Source organism: Protomyctophum bolini (genome assembly GCF_963924005.1).
Source record: "Protomyctophum bolini genome assembly, chromosome: 1".
In the NCBI taxonomy this organism is placed as follows: domain Eukaryota; kingdom Metazoa; phylum Chordata; class Actinopteri; order Myctophiformes; family Myctophidae; genus Protomyctophum; species Protomyctophum bolini.
Window position 1 is genome coordinate 6,023,159 of NC_137862.1, and position 20,916 is coordinate 6,044,074.

Below are 20,916 nucleotides of genomic sequence, written 5' to 3' on the forward strand. Positions count from 1 at the left end.
ATATATTCAAAGATTTGCACCTCATTTTCACAACTTTAAAAAAAATAGCAGATCTACAAGCTCGTAGCGCGCCACTCGGTGGCCCGCTATGAGCTTGTAGTTCTGCTATTTTTCAACGGCTAAAGCATGACCTAATTCTTAAAACACCAAAAGGTGGTTCCCGCCCGAAATGGGTTAAATTAGAAATTTCAAATCTTACAATAGAATAATTTCCATGTTTGTAAATTTTTACATAAGATACAATGCTGGTGGTATCATAATTCATAACAGCTATTAAATGTTCGGACAGAATACTGCCCTTTGTTCTTTCATGACCTCATCCAGCCCGTCTAGGTTGGCCAGCTGTGTCACTTCATGTAAATCAGTATGCAACTTTGACCCAATGAGGAACATGCAAAAGGAAAATGCCAAGTATATTATGTCGCTTTAAGAACAGCACTTATCCCGAGGCTGTTCCGTTCGCCTCCTGAATGCTGACCCTCTTTTCACTCGCACTTTACAGCGTGAAGCTGCTTTGTAAAAAACGATGAACTGTGATGAAATTGCCATTTATTTATTCAACATGAATTGTATAACGTTTTGCATTCTTCTTATTTATTGGTCCCCCTCATATGATGTTTGGTGTCAAGTGGTGCTTATGTACGTGTCATTTATGCTTATATTATGCATATACCTCTTCAAATTAAGTGTTTCAATATTGACTTATTTGGAATGTTGGAATTGTATAATATAACATAACCTATATAATATACAATATGTATGTTCATTTATCCATCTGAGAGTGTATACAAATATAAACAAATGGATTTGGTTACATATAGTACACTCTCAGAGTTGAAGGAACAAGCTGAAGTGTATTGTGTAGTAGTAGTGTACAGTAGTTGTGTAAGTGCGTATACATTTATTATTTATATTATTATATATATATATATTTATAAGACTTATATTGGACATAAACGGTGTTTCCGCTGATGTAACTGTCCAGGAGACAAATAGCCAATAACTCTTAAACATTACATCACCAAATCCTGTGACACAATGACACGTGTAATGAGCTTAGCTCTGCTAGGGAAGCAAATATACCAGCCATGTTCTCCTGTTAGCACACGCACGCACGCACACACACACACACGCACGTCACACGCACGCACGCATGCACGCACAATCTGGAAATTAGAGTTCCAATACTGGCATTAGTATTGGAACAAATCTACTCCAAATGAAATCTGAGAAAGTCAAACTGTTTTCCCTAAAAACATACACGTTCCAAAACTGTCTCACGCTGTGCATGTGTGTGTGTGACTGTGTGTGTGACTGTGTGTGTGTGTGTGTGTGTGTGTGTGTTGTGTGTGTGTGTCAGATCTGTGAATGAAAGACTCTGCGTGGGACATATCCTTTGAGTCCTGCAGCTTCAATCTGTTCATCAAACGTGTGACAGATAGCACTCCCTTTCACAAGAATGTGGTCCAACCACCACCCACTGTCTCACTCGCGCGCGCACGCACACAACACACGCACGCACGCACGCACACACACAAACCACGAAAGATAGTGTTCCAGTCCCTGGGGACCAATATAACCTCTGTAAAGCCATCTATCCATGTTTTAGTCAGTACGTACGGTGTTTCTCGTAGCCCTGGGACTCTCACACTCTGCTCCAATAGCACTCCATTATCTGCTTTGGAATCTGACGCTGTCACTTAGCATGGGGTTGGAGCAACCAGCAAATCACTCACTGTCTGTCATGGCCGCCCAGCAGTAACAGAGTAACTTCTTCACTAGTGATGCACCGAATATTGCCGCAGAAAATATCCGGCAGAAAATGGCAAAAAAAGCATTTTCGGCCTATTCGGCTTCGGCCCGAATACTAGGCAGAAAATATATCACCGAATAGTGTATGCAATTAATGCATTCAAAAGAGCTGAATACATGTTTTATGGACCCATAATAGTGATTATTATTTAAGTTTTGCCATAACCATTTATTTTGCCATAAATCAGGTAGCTTTAAGGTAGGGCCATGACAGCATGGTAGTTCTTCCATGGTAGGAAAAAATATATAAAATATAATATTAATCATATTTGGTATTCGGTTTTTTTTTCGGCCAATTGTTTCCTATATTCGGTGCACCCATAGATATTTAACCCATTCTGAACGGGAACCCATTTTGGTGTTAGCATCATGTTATGCTTTAGCTATTTAAAAACAGCAGATCTACAAGCTCATAGCGCGCCACCGAGTGGCGCGCTACGAGCTTGTAGGTCTGCTATTTTTGAAAAATCGAAGAACGACTGACATTTTTTAGAATCTGATCTCAGGTCAGAATGGGTTAATCAGACCAGTGAGTGTCCAGTGGAAACCTCGTAATGAATCTGATCTCAGGTCAGAATGGGTTAAAAAATAGATGCCTCATTGGCCGCTGCAGTTCGTTTGGAGCGATGTGTGTTGAAGGCGGGGCGGAATAATTTCCACTGGGGGAGGAAGTACGCCGGAAGGGTGGGAAGGCTACGTTACGTCACGCTGCCACTCACACTGATTACTGGCCAATCACAGCGCATCTTTTCCAGGGACTTATCAGACCCGAACATGCCCGTTCTGTGATGCAGAACGCTCATGCTTCCGCGGGGCTCTTCCGCAAGGAATCTGGGGAAAGTTTTGCTCTCCCTTCTTGAGCACATATATACACATATATATACACATATATACGCTGCACAGCGGGAAGGGCGTCTACGTTTATATGTCTATGCGTGCAGCCGTGCACCCCTTGTGGTGCACGAACGAACACCCTCTAGGGCAGGGGTGCCCAGAAGGTTAGAAAAAGGGCCTTTGTGATCGACCCGTAGATCACAAATGTATGTATAGTAGACCACATGACATGGCCCTAAAATATATATTATTTAAATGCTGAATAAATAAATAAACAAGGCATCTGCCACTTGAATTAAGGTGACTTGATTGATTGACATAAAAAAAGGGCCTCACAGCTCAGACCCACAACATCAAAAAGGGCCTCACAGCTCAGACCCACAGCATCAAAAAGGGCCTCACAGCTCAGACCCACAACATCAAAAAGGGCCTCACAGCTCAGACCCACAACATCAAAAAGGGCCTCACAGCTCATCAGACCCACAACATCATAAAGGGCCTCACAGCTCAGACCCACAACATCAAAAAGGGCCTCACAGCTCAGACCCACAACATCAAAAAGGTCCTCACAGCTCAGACCCACAACACCAAAAAGGGCCTCACAGCTCAGACCCACAGCATCAAAAAGGTCCTCACAGCTCAGACCCACAACACCAAAAAGGGCCTCACAGCTCAGACCCACAGCATCAAAAAGGTCCTCACAGCTCAGACCCACAACATCAAAAAGGGCCTCACAGCTCAGACCCACAACACCAAAAAGGGCCTCACAGCTCAGACCCACAACATCAAAAAGGGCCTCACAGCTCAGACCCACAACGCAATACTTCAAGTATTGTATCACAAACATCAGTATCATTTCAAAGTGTTCCTCCTGTATTTCCCATTCCACTTGTTTTCTGAAAAAAAAAAACATATTTCTATGTCAGTCGTTCTCAAACGTATTCGTGTCAAGGACCCCAAATATAATATGACATTGGCCGCGGACCTCCATCTGAAAATATGCTGTTCCAGGGACACCTCCCAGTAGCAAAAGATTTCAGTTAAAAACTATGAGCTTGTAGATCTGCTATTTTTCAACAGCTAAAGCATAACATAATGCTTAAAACACCAAAAGGGGTTCCCACGCTAAACGGGTTTTAACAGGGGATGCACGGCCAAAAAGGGTTTGGGGTCCGCTGGTCTGGAGCAATGTTCTCTCTAAGCGCATATAGTGTTACTGGCAGCTGCTGCACACCACTGTTTACATTTCTTAGTTTAAATAATGTGCTCTTTGTTAAAGCCCTGTGTGTAATCTCATGACAAATCATCTAATTGATGTTCCATTCAGAGATGCAGGTAAAGGGTAAAAGGGGGGATGCAATGTGTGGACGGAGAAAGGTTGAAGAAAAGAAAACGTAGGGTGTCTGTCTGACTGTGTCTCTGTGAGCACTGCATGGGCAGGCTTTGCCAGGAGAACGTTTTTTTAAGATATTTGCTTTATATGTCCATTTGTAGTTAATTTATTTTAAACAGTCTGTGTGTATATATGTGGAAATATGAGGTAAAACAACACAGGTTACACACAACATAAAACAAAATTGAACTGCAGATCCTGATTGAACTACAAGAACATTCTGAATTGGGTTGAATTGCTTTATAAGGTAAAACCGCAGATTGACACAAATCCTGTGTAGGTGACTTTAAAAAAAAACTTAAATTGCTTTGCTTTATAGGATGTGCTTTGCTTTGTTTTGCAATATTTACCCTATAAATGGTTTCCTAACCTTTCTGACCGTGTATATATATGGTCCATAAAGACAGGATGGAATGGGGCTGGGGTCAGTGGGGTGTTGTTTGTATATATGGTCCATACAGACAGGATGGAATGGGGCTGTTTGTGACATTTGTTTGTGATAAATCTGAGACTGCTTGCACCTCCAGTTGACTGCGTCTATTCAAGGGACTGTCTGTGAGTGACTTCCAATGTCGGCAAACACACTCATTCACAACATGATGGCACTTTCATTCATAAGTGAAAGGTTATTGAGGGCAAGGAACATCTTATAGGCACAATATTTAGCACATGCCTCAACTTGCTTTCCTCACACACCATTCGGGCCTGTCTTTATGTACTGTATGTGCAGGACACTGACGTCATTGCACTGTCTTTATGTACTGTATGTCCAGGACACTGACGTCATTGCACTGTCTTTATGTAGCCTACTGTATGTCCAGGACACTGACGTCATTGCACTGTCTTTATGTACTGTATGTCCAGGACACTGACGTCATTGCACTGTCTTTATGTAGCCTACTGTATGTCCAGGACACTGACGTCATTGCACAGTGGGATTAGCAGCAGCAGAAGCACAGGATGCTACAGCCTGTCTCATCTCCTTTCTTTCATGTTCTTCTCTATCCATTCTCTTCCTAGGCCTAGTATAATTTCTCCCTCCAGTCTCCCCTGTCGATCTTCTCATTTCTCCCTTATTCGTCTGTTCTGCTCCTGCCTCTAAACAACACGACATAATCTCTTTTTGTCCTACACTAATTTGTGACCGGTAGAGTGCAGTCCTTTGACTGGATTGTGGCGTCCGTCCTAGTAACCAAAACATTATGGGATTACCACAGCTTTCTCAAATGAGTGTGTGAGAGTATCTTGATTCTTTAGCCTGACACCAGGCCAAGAGAATATATAGCAGAAGGGCAAAAACAATGCCACGATTTGAATACAATGCATTAGTGCCCTTAAAAGGTGTACATCAACACATTCATGCAGAAAAGAAAATAAACCTACTGTCTATTCAAACATTTAGGCCTGACGTCGAAATAAAAAAAAATGTCTTCTAAATTCTGACAGTTTTCTGAAATACCTCATGTTTCTGTATCAGTGGTGCTCAATATTTCATGTCAAGGACCTCAAACATGATATGTAATTGGCCACCGACCCCCATCTGAAAATATGTTATTCCAGGAACCCCTCAGAAGCAAAGATTTGAGTTAAAAACGTTCGCTCTGAAAGAATATATATTCAAAGATTTGTGCCATATTTTCACGATTTCTCAAAAATAGCAGACCTACAAGCTCGTAGCGTGCCACTCGGTGGCTAAATCATAACATAATGTTTAAATGTTATGTTCCCGCCCAAAATGGGTTAAAACAAACAATAGCATTAGAACAGGAAGTGTCTGGTATCTGTTTCCCTCATGCTCCAGTGTCAGACGGTGTTGTGTTGTGTTGTGTCCGTCTGCTGTCCTACTGGGACAGCAGACGGACACTTTGTGTATTACTCAGTAGTTCTTAGTTTATTATGCATGACTGCATGCACTAAATCGGTATAAACAAAACATTGCAAAACAATAACACAAGACTAAATAAAGGTCCTGCTGTGTTCGTTCGGAAAAAGGGCGAAGAAACAAATCATCATCTTCCTGCAATTCAGGACCTGATGTGTGCTGTCCACTGCCTGCCTGCTTGGACCAGGTCAGACCTGATGTGTGCTGTCCGCTGCCTGCCTGCTTGGACCAGGTCGGACCTGATGTGTGCTGTCCGCCGCCTGCCTGCTTGGACCAGGTCGGACCTGATGTGTGCTGTCCACTGCCTGCCTGCTTGGACCAGGTCGGACCTGATGTGTGCTGTCCACTGCCTGCCTGCTTGGACCAGGTCGGACCTGATGTGTGCTGTCCACTGCCTGCCTGCTTGGACCAGGTCGGACCTGATGTGTGCTGTCCACTGCCTGCCTGCTTGGACCAGGTCGGACCTGATGTGTGCTGTCCGCTGCCTGCCTGCTTGGACCAGGTCGGTGCATATCGTTGGTCCGACGTACTAAGAGTCCGACACGCAATATTAGTCCAACACCCTACCCCAAACCATAACCTAACTGTAACCTACCCCAAACCATAACCTAACTGTAACCTACCCCAAACCATAACCTAACTGTAACCGCAACCTAACTGTAACCTATACCCCAAACCATAACCTAACTGTAACCACAACCTAACTGTAACCTACCCCAAACCATAACCTAACTGTAACCGCAGCCTAACTGTAACCTAACTGTAACCTACCCCAAACCATAAACCTAACTGTAACCGCACGCGGAAGCCACTGGTGAGTCTTTACCGGCCACGCATGTGTCTTAACCGGCTGTGAGTATGTCGGACTATTATTGGTATGGCGGACCAACGTATACCCCCGACCAGCTCTACCAGCATATAGCGAGACACACGGACATTGTAACTTTAGACCTACTGTATATATATATGTATATATATATGTAATGTATATATCTATATGTTATGCTCGTATGTGCTGGAAAACACTTGAGCATGATTTATGCATCCCCACCCACAATTGATAAATGCTTGTATTTATCCACCAATGTAAAACTGACACACAGTCACAGAGAATATTGAAGGCTTTAAGCCTTCGCTATCAGTTTATCTTTCATGAAAGGCTTACTGAATAGTCCACTATAGATTATTACACATAATGGACAGGTCACATATCTGCCACAGGTCAGAGGTCAGTGCAGCACAAATGTTTTGTGTCCGTCTGCTTAGTGTATTTGGTGAGTATGAATTGGGCTTATGAACACTGAGAAACGCTTCTCATATGGATTAGATATTAACTGTGTTTGTTATTTCCCCCCAAGATAATTAAGCAATATTACACGAGAGGGTGTGGGTTGACGTGATTATTGCCACGACAGGGATGCGGTCAGGAACGAGACGAAGTCGAGTTCCGCAAGCATCACTGAAGTGGCAATAATCACGTTAAACCACACCCTCGAGTGTAATATGCACCATTTACCATTTACCGGAAAGGAATGTTTGAAAAAGAGGGCGACAGAATAATGCAAAAAAGGTGACAGTGATCTCTACCTAAAGATGACAGAAGACTATATGGGCAAAAGAGGAGTGCTGTCAGAGACGACACACAGAGTGGGATGAGAGGAGAAACGGTATAGGAGAGATGGGGCTGGATTTTGAAGGTGCGTTTTACCTATTACAGTAATATGAGCTGGGGGCGTGAGGTATGTCATATTGCAATTTTAAGTATGTTAAGAAGCGCTTTCGACACCCCGTGGAGTGCGCAAAACGGCCTTGAATTAGTCATGGGAGTGTTTAAGGCGTGTTTGAGAGTTACCCAATCAACATGTCCGTACTATTTTCTTTACCAGTCAGCTGATGTCACATACGGAATGCGCACTTTGGGGATCGTTATTATTACATTTCTTCAGGCTGGCACCATAGAAGACATGACATATGACTTTGTCACATTTGGGTTAATTATTCCTATTGCACTGCATGCTGTCACCTTTATGCCTCAAAATAAGTTGTTTCTATTGAGAAACACCAGTAAAATTATATTTTAATTTAAATTATAATTATATTATATTTGAAATGAGTAATGAGTTGAATGCCTGGTGCGTATGCCCGTGATGCGGTATGGTCCCGTGATGGTATGGTCTTCGCTCGTAACATTTTATTGAAGAAGACTTGAATCGAGTGTGATACAGCGTATGAAAGCAAACTTCCCAAGGATTATGGATATGTTTTTGTTTTTTTTTAAGGTTGAGAAATGAAAGAATTATGGCCGTTTCTAATCTCAACATTTTAATAAAAAGACGCAATAAATAGACGCTGTTGCCATGTCCCAGAGAAACAAGTAAATAGGTCTATAAAAATAATCCCAAAATAAGCGCATATAACAGGGGTCTAACCTATTTTAAATGAAGTGCCATGCTTTTATATTCTAGATAGTGAGTCTGCCATATCCAGATAAATTTTAATGACACCACATTAAAATAAAAAACATATTTTGATTGTCCACAAATATAAAGTTATTCCATCTTTTTAAATATTTTCTTGCACATTGTTATAATGATCATTAATATCCGCCTGCAGTCAGAGTTCATAGTTTTAATGAATGAATGTGATGCATTGTGAGCTGGTAGATCTGCTATTTTCAAAAGTAATCTTGGAAAAATGTAATTACATTTTTGTATTAGCCGTCCTTAGTTGGGCAAATGCATTCATCTGGGGATACTTGACATGGGAATGTGCTGTGTGAGGATCACTGGTTTAAACAACATTAGGAGAAACCTTTAGAAACAAGAAAAGCAACCACAACTACCAATATTTACAAGCAACTTTACAGAAAAAGAAGCCGCTTATAATAAACAGACTTGGCAACACTCCAGCAGCGTCCCAGAGCCGCTCAAGTGTAAAATCAAACAGTGCTTTTTCTTCTTTTTGCGTTTATGAGGAGGTCAGACCCACGTCTAATCGTTATGCGCAGGTCAAGGGGCTTAATAGCAAATTGAGCAAAGTGAAAATAATTAACATATGGACACTCCCACAATGCTAAAATATTCAGCAACGTCGTATTCCATATGTGTGTGCGTTCAACACGGGACGATAAGGCTTTCATAATACGATTGTGCGCAGAGCGAGGCCAATTTATGTATTACCACATGGTAAAACGCACCTTCAAAATCCAGCCCATGGACTGGTAAAGCAACCAGTCCATCTCTCTGAAAAGCAACCTTGCACAGAAAAGTGCACTGCTCTTAAAGGTAATGAAAACCTTGCACAGAGCAGTGCAATACTCTTAAAGGTAATGAAAAGCAAACAAACATTTGGTTGGTGGTGATTTTAATCCAACACACCCACTGTTACGTACTATATTATTCTGCCTAATCAAGTAGGTTGATGTAGAGCGATAGAGGTTATGTTTGTGTATGTGTGCTGTTATCATGATTTATGATTGTATAGCGCAGATAAGCTTCTCTGGTGACCTCCAATACATTCTGTGATTAGAGACTCTAATCCCCTCCCTTCAGTCCATCTCTCCTACCGTTTCTCCTCTCATCCCACTCTGTGTGTCGTCTCTGACAGCACTCCTCTTTTGCCCAGATAATCTTCTGTCATCTTTAGGTAGAGATCACTGTCTCCTTTTGGCATTATTCTGTCGCCCTCTTTTTCAAACATTCCTTTCCGGTAAATGGTGCATTTATATAGCACCTTGCTTTACATAGATTGTGCATTACATTCACCCATTCACACACACACCTTTACATAGATTGTGCATTACATTCACCCATTCATTCATTCACACACACACACACACACACACACACACACACACACACACACACACACACACGCACACACACCTTTACATAGATTGTGCATTACATTCACCCATTCACACACACACCTTTACATAGATTGTGCGTTACATTCACCCATTCACACACACATTCACACACCTTTACATAGATTGTGCATTACATTCACCCATCCACACACACACACATTTACATAGATTGTGCATTACATTCACCCATTCTCACACACACATTCACACACCTTTACATAGATTGTGCATTACATTCACCCATTCACACACACATTCACACACCGATGGTGGAGGTAACCATGCAAGGCACCAACCAGCACATCAGGAGCAATTAGGGGTTCAGAGTCTTGCTCAAGGACACTATAACTCTGTGGGAGCCCACAGGGTTCGAACTGGCAACCTTTGCGGTTACCATCCGGCCACTCTACCGCTGAGCCACTGCCGCCACTGAGCTACTGCTGCACCGGTTTAACCGGTTTATTTGTTTTTAATTGCCGTCTATTCCGCTCTCTCTCTCTCTCTCTCTCTCTCTCTCTCTCTCTCCACAGGTTGTGACTCATTGTGCTGAATCTCTTCTAGATTCAAGATAAGCAGACGGAAAGTTAAACAACAGCACCATCTTCTTCCTTTCATCAAGTAAGAATCATCTCTGTTGTTGTTGTTGTTGTTGTCCTTGGAGAATATTCTGCCCTAACAGATCACAAACACGCAGACGCACACCCATTCACATGTGCTTGTGCGCACTTGTGTGTGTGCACAAATAACGGTGGGGGGTGGATGGATCAAAAGCATGAAGCCTGCATGATTGGATGTGATCCGATGTTGCACACCAAAAAAGCAGATCTACAAGCTCACAACAACACGAATATGACAAAGCAAAGCAAAGTTACCATGTTTACCCAGGGTAACTGGACTAAGCTCAAGAACTTGTTTACAGCCAGGCCCTGCTCATATAGAACATTTCATGGTAGGGGTTCAATGCCTTGCTCAAGGGCACTTCAACAAGTGGTAATTTTAACATGCCGGTCCGGGGATACGAACTATGGCGACCTTCCGATATCAAGACCGCTCCGCAAACCGTTCGGCCACCGCTGACATGAGATTGTAGATCTGCTAATTAACCTAACCACTCTCCCCCAACAGCTCCAACAAGAGAAGATTTTTTTTTTTAATGAATGAATAGCATACAATCTAAACATACAATCACACTGAAGAAGAAAGAAAAACAGAGATGAAGATCTAAAAATAATAATGCAATAAATGAGGAAGCGCCGGCAGAGGAAGAAATGCAATGAACGCAGTTAACCCATTTTGGGCGGGAATCCCCTTTTGGTGTTTTAAACATTATGTTATAATTTAGCTATTGAGAAATAGCAGATCTACAAGCTCGTAGCGAGCTTCTAGGTCTAATTTTGAAAAATCCTGAAAATGCGGCACAAATCTTTGAATATATATTCTTTCAGATTACTTTTTTTTTTTTTTACGTCAAGCCTAAATGGGTTAATGTGTCGTCTTGTTCTGCTTCCTCTTATTTGACTATTTTCATGGTAGCCAGCCACACACACACACACACACACACACACACACACACTGATACAATGGTGTTGAAATCCTATGCACACACAATTATGCACATGCACACAAACGCATGCACACGTGCACACAGTCACAATTCATAATTCTAACCTTTGTGGAAGATAACCCACAAGACAGAGAATGCTCAGGTGTACACCCTTTTATTTTGTTACCTGCAGTCAGGTACATGCCACCCTGGGCAAGACCTACGCTGAAAAGACTTCATTTGTTTGGGCGGAAGTTGCGGGATTTTAGCGGAAGTATCGCCCAAAGAAATGACGTTGATGCTTTAGTTTACAAATCAGTTTACATTCTCCGCGAATGAAACAAGTGTTGTGATTGGTCGGGAAAATATCGTATCTGGGGGAAATACATCTGACGGATGTTCCGGACGATACATCCGCCGATAGCTTCTCTGTCTTACGTTGTGACCAGGCTTTACTTTATGCTTCTCTGCCTTACGTTGTGACCAGGCTTTACTTTATGCTTCTCTGTCTTACGTTGTGACCAGGCTTTACTTTATGCTTCTCCCTGCCATACGTTGTGACCAGGCTTTACTTTATGCTTCTCTGCCTTACGTTGTGACCAGGCTTTTCTTTATGCTTCTCTGCCTTACGTTGTGACCAGGCTTTACTTTATGCTTCTCTGCCTTACGTTGTGACCAGGCTTTTCTTTATGCTTCTCTGCCTTACGTTGTGACCAGGCTTTACTTTATGCTTCTCTGCCTTACGTTGTGACCAGGCTTTTCTTTATGCTTCTCTGTCTTACGTTGTGACCAGGCTTTACTTCATGCTTCTCTGCCTTACGTTGTGACCAGGCTTTACTTTATGCTTCTCCGCCTTACGTTGTGACCAGGCTTTTCTTTATGCTTCTCTCTTACGTTGTGACCAGGCTTTACTTTATGCTTCTCTGCCTTATGTTGTGACCAGGCTTTACTTTATGCTTCTCCGTCTTACGTTGTGACCAGGCTTTACTTTATGCTTCTCTGCCTTACGTTGTGACCAGGCTTTACTTTATGCTTCTCCCTGCCATACGTTGTGACCAGGCTTTACTTTATGCTTCTCTGCCTTACGTTGTGACCAGGCTTTTCTTTATGCTTCTCTGCCTTACGTTGTGACCAGGCTTTACTTTATGCTTCTCTGCCTTACGTTGTGACCAGGCTTTACTTCAGGGTACATGTGGGGTATATTCAGGGCACATGCAGGTGTGCACGGAGACAGTATGGGCTTGGAGCGATATCATGAAAAAGATGGTGGCAATAGAGAGGGGGAGGGGGAGAGGAAGATACAGAAAAGAGGGGAGACAAAGCATGACACAGAGAGAGAGACACACACACGTCACGCACATGCACATGCACACACACACACACACACACACACACACACACACACACACACACGCACAGAGAGAGAGAGAGAGGGGGTCAGTCAGATAGAAAAGTGGAGAGTGGTTAGCTTTGGAGAAAGCTACAACAGGAAATGAGATGAGGAGAAAGGAATTTCAACTGGATCCAAGATGTAGTTTAAAAGGCAACGAACAACTCAGTTGCCTGTGACTCTTGAGTGTGTGTGTGTGTGTGTGTGTGTGTGTGTGTGTGTGTGTGTGTGTGTGTGTGTGTGTGTGTGTGTGTGTGTGTGTGTGTGTGTGTGTGTGTGTGTGTGTGTGTGTGTGTGTGTGCGCGCGCGGACACAGACGGCTTGAGAAATAGTATGAGCAGAATATTATACCTATTATATTATACCTGCTTAATACTTATTCCACCACTCAGTGCTCCCAAACTTTGGTGGGTTCTGCCAGGGGGGTCCCCACATTATTTTGGGTGGTCCTCAAATGATTAGCTCAATGTACAACATTGTTTTCCCACTCAACACTACAGTAAACAAAGTAACAAACGGTATATATACAGTGCTATACGCTAAGGGATAATGTATGGCTGAGTCATTGTTTATAGATAAATCACAGACAGGCTGATTAACCACCGACACGACAGCGGAGGTGGTTAATCAGCCATACATTATAATGCCACTTATTACACGGCTACTTAATACATAAATTAATAAATGGATCCAAAACACAACAAAACGACTGGTATTTCCTTGCTTGCGGTAATGAAAGTATATTCCCATAAGTGTCGTGCTGGCCGGCGTCTGCCCAGCCGCAGCACAGTCGGAAAAAACAAGAAAGTGAGGTGATCAAATAGAATCCATTTTCGGGTTTTTACCGCTTCGTCTATTTCTCACTCATATATTTTTCTAAACTATTTTTGAGAGCAATGTGTTGCTGTGAATGACACTGTGGGGCTGTATTTTGCGTGTCTTAAGTACCAGGTCTTATTCCCTAACTTGAGTAAACTAAAGACCTGGAGGCGTGAGTGGCCAAAGAGCATTGACCACGCCTCCAGGTCTTTAGTTTACTCAAAGTTAGGGAATAAGACCTGGTACTTAAGACACGCAAAATACAGCCCTGTGTGTGTGTGTGTGTGTGTGTGTGTGTGTGTGTGTGTGTGTGTGTGTGTGTGTTTACATGGCTGTCCTATTGGAAACAGCAGTAAATCAGCGGAGCACAGCAGACCAGGTGCTCCGAGGGTTTGATTAGGCATCGGTCTGTTATGGAGCGGAGCGGTCATTATCTAGAAGTTAAACAGACCCATGAATTTGGCTGATTGACCAATCAGAATCAAGCATCCAACCAAGCCGTGTGTGATTAAACACATATACTGACTTGCTCAAATATATGACTTGGTTATATAATAGTTGAACTTGTAGTTCAACTATTTTCACAATATGTATCAGTGGAACCCGAGTCAAACTAAATGTAATGCCTACAATTCCAAGAGCTTGTCAGGGTGCTTGTCAGAGCTTCTCCCTGGCTTTTAATTATGTTTGACTAAATTAACTAGTGTAATATTGAGGTTGGCGAACATGCATTAAGGTTGGCGAACATGCATTAAGGTTGGCGAACATGCATTAAGGTTGGCGAACATGCATTAAGGTTGGCGAACATGCATTAAGGTTGGCGAACATGCATTACGGGAGGTTGTACCAATGCCATACCGCCCCAAAAAAGAGTTCCATGTGAAAGAAGGGTCAAAGTTGATACAGTTGCAACCACTATTTTGTCTGCCATATTTTCTATATTATCTATTTACTATGTTTCTATATTATCTATTTACTATGTACACTATCATTATAATGACCAGGCTTCAAGAGTTCAAGTTCACTTATATGACGCCGTCAGACTCATTTCCGTTACGTCAACATATAGGGCGTAGACTAGGCGCCTCACAGAACGTCTGTCAGTGACACTTCAGAGTCGCTTGTTACGGAGCGTGTCGCAATGCAAGGTTCGTTTGTCAACATTTGAGTTCCTTATTACAAAACATTATGAGGTTTATTGATCGTTATTGTTTATTATGTTTCTTTGCAGTCCTGGTTGTTATGACGATGTTGTATGGTCCCTTTCCTCGTGCCCTTTGAGTTATGGGCAGCCAGTGAGGTAAATAACGTTTGTTTGTTACGCTATGATTTATTTCGTTATGTGCTTGATTTGATACTAATTATGATTTATTCTTTGTGTTTTTCGTCAGTTTGACGTAGGCTTTGGGCCATTCATATAGGCATGAATAAAGCCTCCAGTATCCAGAAACAACCTGCCTCGTTCATCGTTCTTTCATGATCAAAGGGTGTGACAACTATATTACTGGCAAGTATTTCATACAACTTAACTTTTAAAAAAAAACTATCCCTTTAAACTGCGGAAAGACACACAAAACAACAAAGTTTGTGTTTCTGTGCACAGTATGTGCGTGGCGTGTATGTGACAATTCGTGTGTGTGTCTCAGCTTCCATCCTCATAATCTGACTTAATTAACAACTGGTCTAGTTAATTACCTATTCACAGCAGTAGGTACACCCAGCCTTTGCGAGCCAGCCAGGCCAAAGGATTACCTATCTCAGATAACTCAGTGAGCGTGCCTAGACTGTCCACTTGAATGCCGCTGAGTGACCACAAATGATTATTCACACAGCTTAATGAAACCACACTGAGGAGAGCCGAGCTGCTCTGTGCTGGGGCATAATATGCACATGCACGACAGTCGACCGCTCAGAAGGACAGAATGAAAAGTGGGGTTTTTGCCATTTCAGATTGGCTGCGCTTTGCACCATAGCCCCAGGGGTCTGTGATAAACCAGTCTTCAGTTACTGATCAAACTACGCTCTCACTCTTGCATAGAAGAGAGCTAATGTTCACACCGACACCTTTGTCTCAGTGGAAAAATATGTAAAACAAACATGCACACACACACACACACATACACACACACACACACACACACACACACACACACACAAACATATGCACTGGCACGCACACACACATTAACAGACATTTTTTCCAATCTAACATGAAGACACACATTCCCAAAGTACCTTATTATGACAAAGTCCGTAAATGTCACAAATCAATAAATTCCCCAGATGTCAAAGAGTATAAACATACTCTCACACAGACACATACAGAATAAACCATGGGCAATGCTTGGTACAGTAGATACTAGATATGCTATCTTATGCTAGCACAGGAAGGGGAAAGTAACTTTGGTGTAAGAGTTTGTCCCCGTGTGGTAAGTTGACATTGCTAAATGTCGCCCACAGGGGAGAGTACTTGCTGTCGAAACAACCTGATAGGATCAGAGTCAGAGTGGACTCACTGCCGTTCGGCCCGTTACCGTGTCAATGATTGGTTGGTACTACACAACAAGAACATAACGTAAATGTGCTTAAATTGCTCCCGGCACGTCAAAGATTGTCTATAGCGAATAGCGATGGTGGACAGTCATGTTCCGTGTCCTTCACCACGTAGAGGTCATCCCACAGAGGAGGAGGAGGGTTCAGGGGGTCTACGTTCACCACAGCGGGCATCCGAAGGGCACCCGCAGGAGTGACACGGGCATCCAGACAGTACTCCTACTCTTTATTTACCCCCTATTTAGCCTGCATGTCGGCCCTGTTCATTACTGTTCCTCCTATCCATGGTTCTGCTAAGCTGTGGAGCATGTTTGTTAGCCAGTCCCAGGGCTGTACTGTATACCCGACCCGGATTATTCCACCAGCCTAAAGTTCCTGGGCAGAAACATGGTCTAGGTCTCAACAGTCAACACGTGTGTTTACTGCAAACTGCTTCTAAGAAAGGCTGCTCATCTGGGGGGGGGGAAAGTTGCACATGCATGTCTGCATTCATGCATGAAAACATGTGAGTTCAACTAACGGTAACCCACTCCACCCCAAACACAGTGAAATATCAGAGTACTGTTCAACGGTAACCCACTCCACCCCAAACACAGTGAAATATCAGAGTACTGTTCAACGGTAACCCACTCCACCCCAAACACAGTGAAATATCAGAGTACTGTTCAACGGTAACCCACTCCACCCCAAACACAGTGAAATATCAGAGTTCCGCATGTGCTTTATTTACGTGCACATTTCTTGTGTGCATAACTGGACCCAATAGATGTTTGGCATCGTTCTAAAATTCAGTCATTCAGGCAAAGTGGGATGCCGTCACAGGGCTTGACTTTAGGGCCTGTCCACTTGTCCGGAACAAGTAATACATCTTTCCGGAAGTGCATCAAACTTTTACTTGTCCGTTGGACAAGTGACTCTTTTCACTCCTATGCCACCAAAATTAAGACAATGTCATTAAGACATGCGAATCCCTTGACTCCTTCAAAACCGCTCTCAAAGGGCACCTACGGACGGCTGCAATTCAAAACTGGCCCCCGTAAAATCTGAATCCCCCCCCCCCCCCCCACTGCCCACCCTTTTTTCCCCTCACTGTATATGTTTCTTTTCCCTTTTTACCTCCTTTATGATGAATTCTTGTTCTGTTCTTTGACTATATAGAAGTGTCTATTTGTACGTCCCTAAATGTTTTGATGCATTGAACAAGGTGGACCCTCTTGTAAACAAGTGTAATGCTTAATTGGGTCGTCCACTCACTGTTTATTAACAGTCTTTGTATTGAGTTGTGTTGGAAATGTACTGTAATTCTGCAAACTGTTAATAAATATTTCAATCGATCAATCAATCAATCAATGGTTTCACTTTTTCTGCAACACTCCTAGCAGCCAACAATATAGTCTAGCATTATTGTCTGGCTTTCCAAATAATCACCATTCCAATATTGGTAATGGCCCTAGAATGTCTGTGATCTTACATACATTTCATGTATTCCAAATACACAGCAATAGATCGGTCCTATCCGCGCGCGGTTAGCAGACTGACCAAGTCAGCATTTAAACTTGTAGCACTGCGTGTGTATACTACTGCGTTTGTACCCACCCAGTCATTTATAAGACTTGGGAGTCAGATATTGTGCTCTAGTTTCATATCCGTTTGAAAGTTCTTGCCGAAAACGTGTTTTAAGTAACATATAGCCACTTTTACATGATGAAAACCTGGACTGAAAATATGAAAACTTCCTTTGGGAACAGTTGATGTTTGGGAAGCACAAACGTAATGGGGCACACAATTGACAGGTGGTAATTGATCACACCACCTATTTGTATGTGGCCCATACATACATGTTTGCTTCCTAAAGGAAGTTTTGATATGTTCCTGTTCCAGTCCTGCACTCATTCCGGGCCCCTCGCTGGAGAGAATGTCGTCCGTATTTTACTGAATATATACGTTTTCTGCCAGAACTTTCAAATTAATATGAAACTAGTCCCCAAAACCACTCCAAGCCTTAGGAATTAATTATTGGGTGAGTGCACGCGCCGTGATACAAGTTTAAACGCAGACGAGGTCAGTCTGCTATAACCGTGCATGGATATAGAAACGATCTATGTGTATTTGGAATACATGAAATCACAGACATTCTAGGGCTATTAACATGTAAACTGAGAATATTCAACTAAAATTCAAACATGTTGTTATGCACCGGTCTAGGGGCCTGATACATAACATAAAAATATGACTCTTCCGCCTTCCCCAACTCCCAAGCAGCCACTCAAACAAGAGTTAAGGGTGAAAAAGCAAATATATATTTATTAACAAAAATAAGTATTACAAGTAGGGGTGCGGTTCGTAAAGTAATATCAAAAGCGTAAAAGGTTTCAAGGCAACTGATAGGCAATGTTAAATAAGTCAAAAAGAACTAGAACCAAAATATTATCTTACCTAACGAAAACAAAACACAAAAGCTTACCTTACCTCCTTAACATAAACAGAGCGTAACATGAAATGGAACTCAAATGCACCTAATCAGAATCGGACAGCAAAGCAAACAAACTCATATCAACGAAACATAATCAAATACGGGCGGTGGCCGCTTGGGAGCCGAGGAGGACGGGTCTGTCCCCTGCGTGCCGCACTCTCTTCTGCTCCTCTCTTATATCGGGAAAGGCCACCCTCGTTAGCCACTCGGAAATGTCTGTTGTTGTCACATGTATTCACCAAAACCAACTTACAGTTAATTTAAAATTTATTTGTGTGTGTGTGTGTGCTTGTGCTCCGTCCGGACAAGTGACTTTTGTGCCCGGACAAGTGAATGGGAAATCTACTTGTCTGAAGGACAAGTGCCTCAAAAAGTTCAATGTCAAGCCCTGCTCCACATAAACAAGGAGTGTCTAACCTAAGCAGTCTGTTGTGCCGTTCCAGCCCCCTGTCTAGTGTCTCCGTCTGGACAGGAACCTCTGGAAGGGGCCGTCGCTAATAACAAAACGTCTGTCTCCTGGACGGCCCCGTCAGTCGTCCACCTTGTGCCTCTTGAATTCAGCCATAAGCTGCTGTTTCTGTTCATTCCTGTTGTGTACAACGTAAACCTGACAACACTATCTTTGCCCCGTTTTAATCTAGTTTATCTTCCATATATAGGCCTCAGCAGTACAGAATGACGGGTGTACAGAAGTGTAGAGAATGCCTCTCAAAAAGAGCTATAGCACTCTAAACATCAAATGCAATGCAATGAACGACAGTGAAGAGAGTTTCTCCGTGTGTAAACTTAATTTTCCTTTCTTGTGGTCTTTTGGTGGTTACTAGACACCTGAGCCTGAGCCCTGTTGGAAGTGAAAAAAATGGAACCAAATGGACCCTTGCTGGTAAGTTTTGTGCCATTTGTACACTTTCAGAGTAACACTCAGGATTAGCTATCTTATCTTTTGTAAATATATTAGAATAGAATAGTGTTTGCTCACAAACATTTAGATTTTATTGTTATTACCAGTAAGACGCGCAAACGCGGGAAGCGAACGCAGCTGAGACCCTGCAGATCATGTCTGTCTGTCTGTCTGTGTGTCTGTCCCGCTGTTACTGTATATGTGGACCTGGCCCCTTTTGTGCCCATATATGGAGCTGAGTGGACCTGGCCCCTTTTGTGCCCATATATGGAGCTGAGTGGACCTGGCCCCTTTTGTGCCCATATATGGAGCTGAGTGGACCTGGCCCCTTTTGTGCCCATATATGGAGCTGAGTGGACCTGGCCCCTTTTGTGCCCATATATGGAGCTGAGTGATTGCTGATGCAACACACTCCATATTTGGATAGCGGGACAGACACACACACAGACACACAGACAGACAGACAGACATGATCTGCTAGGTCTCATAGTAAGTGCTCACTGCGTTCGCAATTAACCAGTAAGACTCCCTGAGGGCGAGAAGCGTTTGTATAGTTGCTGGCCGGCTCCATATATGCAGATCTAGGTGATGATCCCGTCTTCTCCATGTATGGTTATCCAGGGTTTGATGGGGTCAGACTCATGATCTTCATATATGGAGATGGCCATATATGGTGGCGTGACGTGTCACGAGGCATGATACCATATCTGGAGAAATGATGTCACTATGCGTGACCATATATGGAGGTGTGATGTCACGAGGCGTGACCATATATGGAGGTGTGACTAAAACACGGAGATGCAGGTTTTCATAGTAACGGCGACCTACACAATGCAACCTTCGCAATTATGTATTTAATAATTAATCTGATAATGAAAACACATATACAATATGTATTTATATTACATTTTTGATAATCCATATACAGTACAACCGCTATTCTGACTCAATTGTATAGATCAAACCATGAGTTTCCAGCAGCGATGTCCGGACTGAGGATTTCCACTTTCCCCCAAGCACTGACAGAGGTATTGAATCACTGACACACTAATCACAGCCTGTGTGACTGTCCCCAAGCACTGACAGAGGTATTGAATCACTGACACACTAACCACAGCCTGTGTGACTGTCCCCAAGCACTGACAGAGGTATTGAATCACTGACACACTAACCACAGCCTGTGTGACTGTCCCCAAGCACTGACAGAGGTATTTAATCACTGACACACTAACCACAGCCTGTGTGACTGTCCCCAAACACTGACAGAGGTATTGAATCACTGACACACTAACCACACAGCCTGTGTCTGAGGATTTTCACTGTTCCCAAGCACTGACAGAGGTATTGAATCACTGACACACTAACCACAGCCTGTGTGACACAATAACCGCCCACTCCAACCCCCCCCCCCACCCCACCCCCCAATCTGGTTTGTATTAGCTAGCTTG

General features: G+C 42.9%; 1 protein-coding gene across 2 annotated transcripts in view; it reads right to left on the reverse strand.

Moving 5' to 3' along the window:
• The window catches only part of rasa3 (RAS p21 protein activator 3), a 77,684-nt gene that overhangs the window by 53,611 nt on the left and 3,157 nt on the right, over positions 1-20,916 (reverse strand). The gene's annotated exons all lie outside the window — the stretch shown is intronic.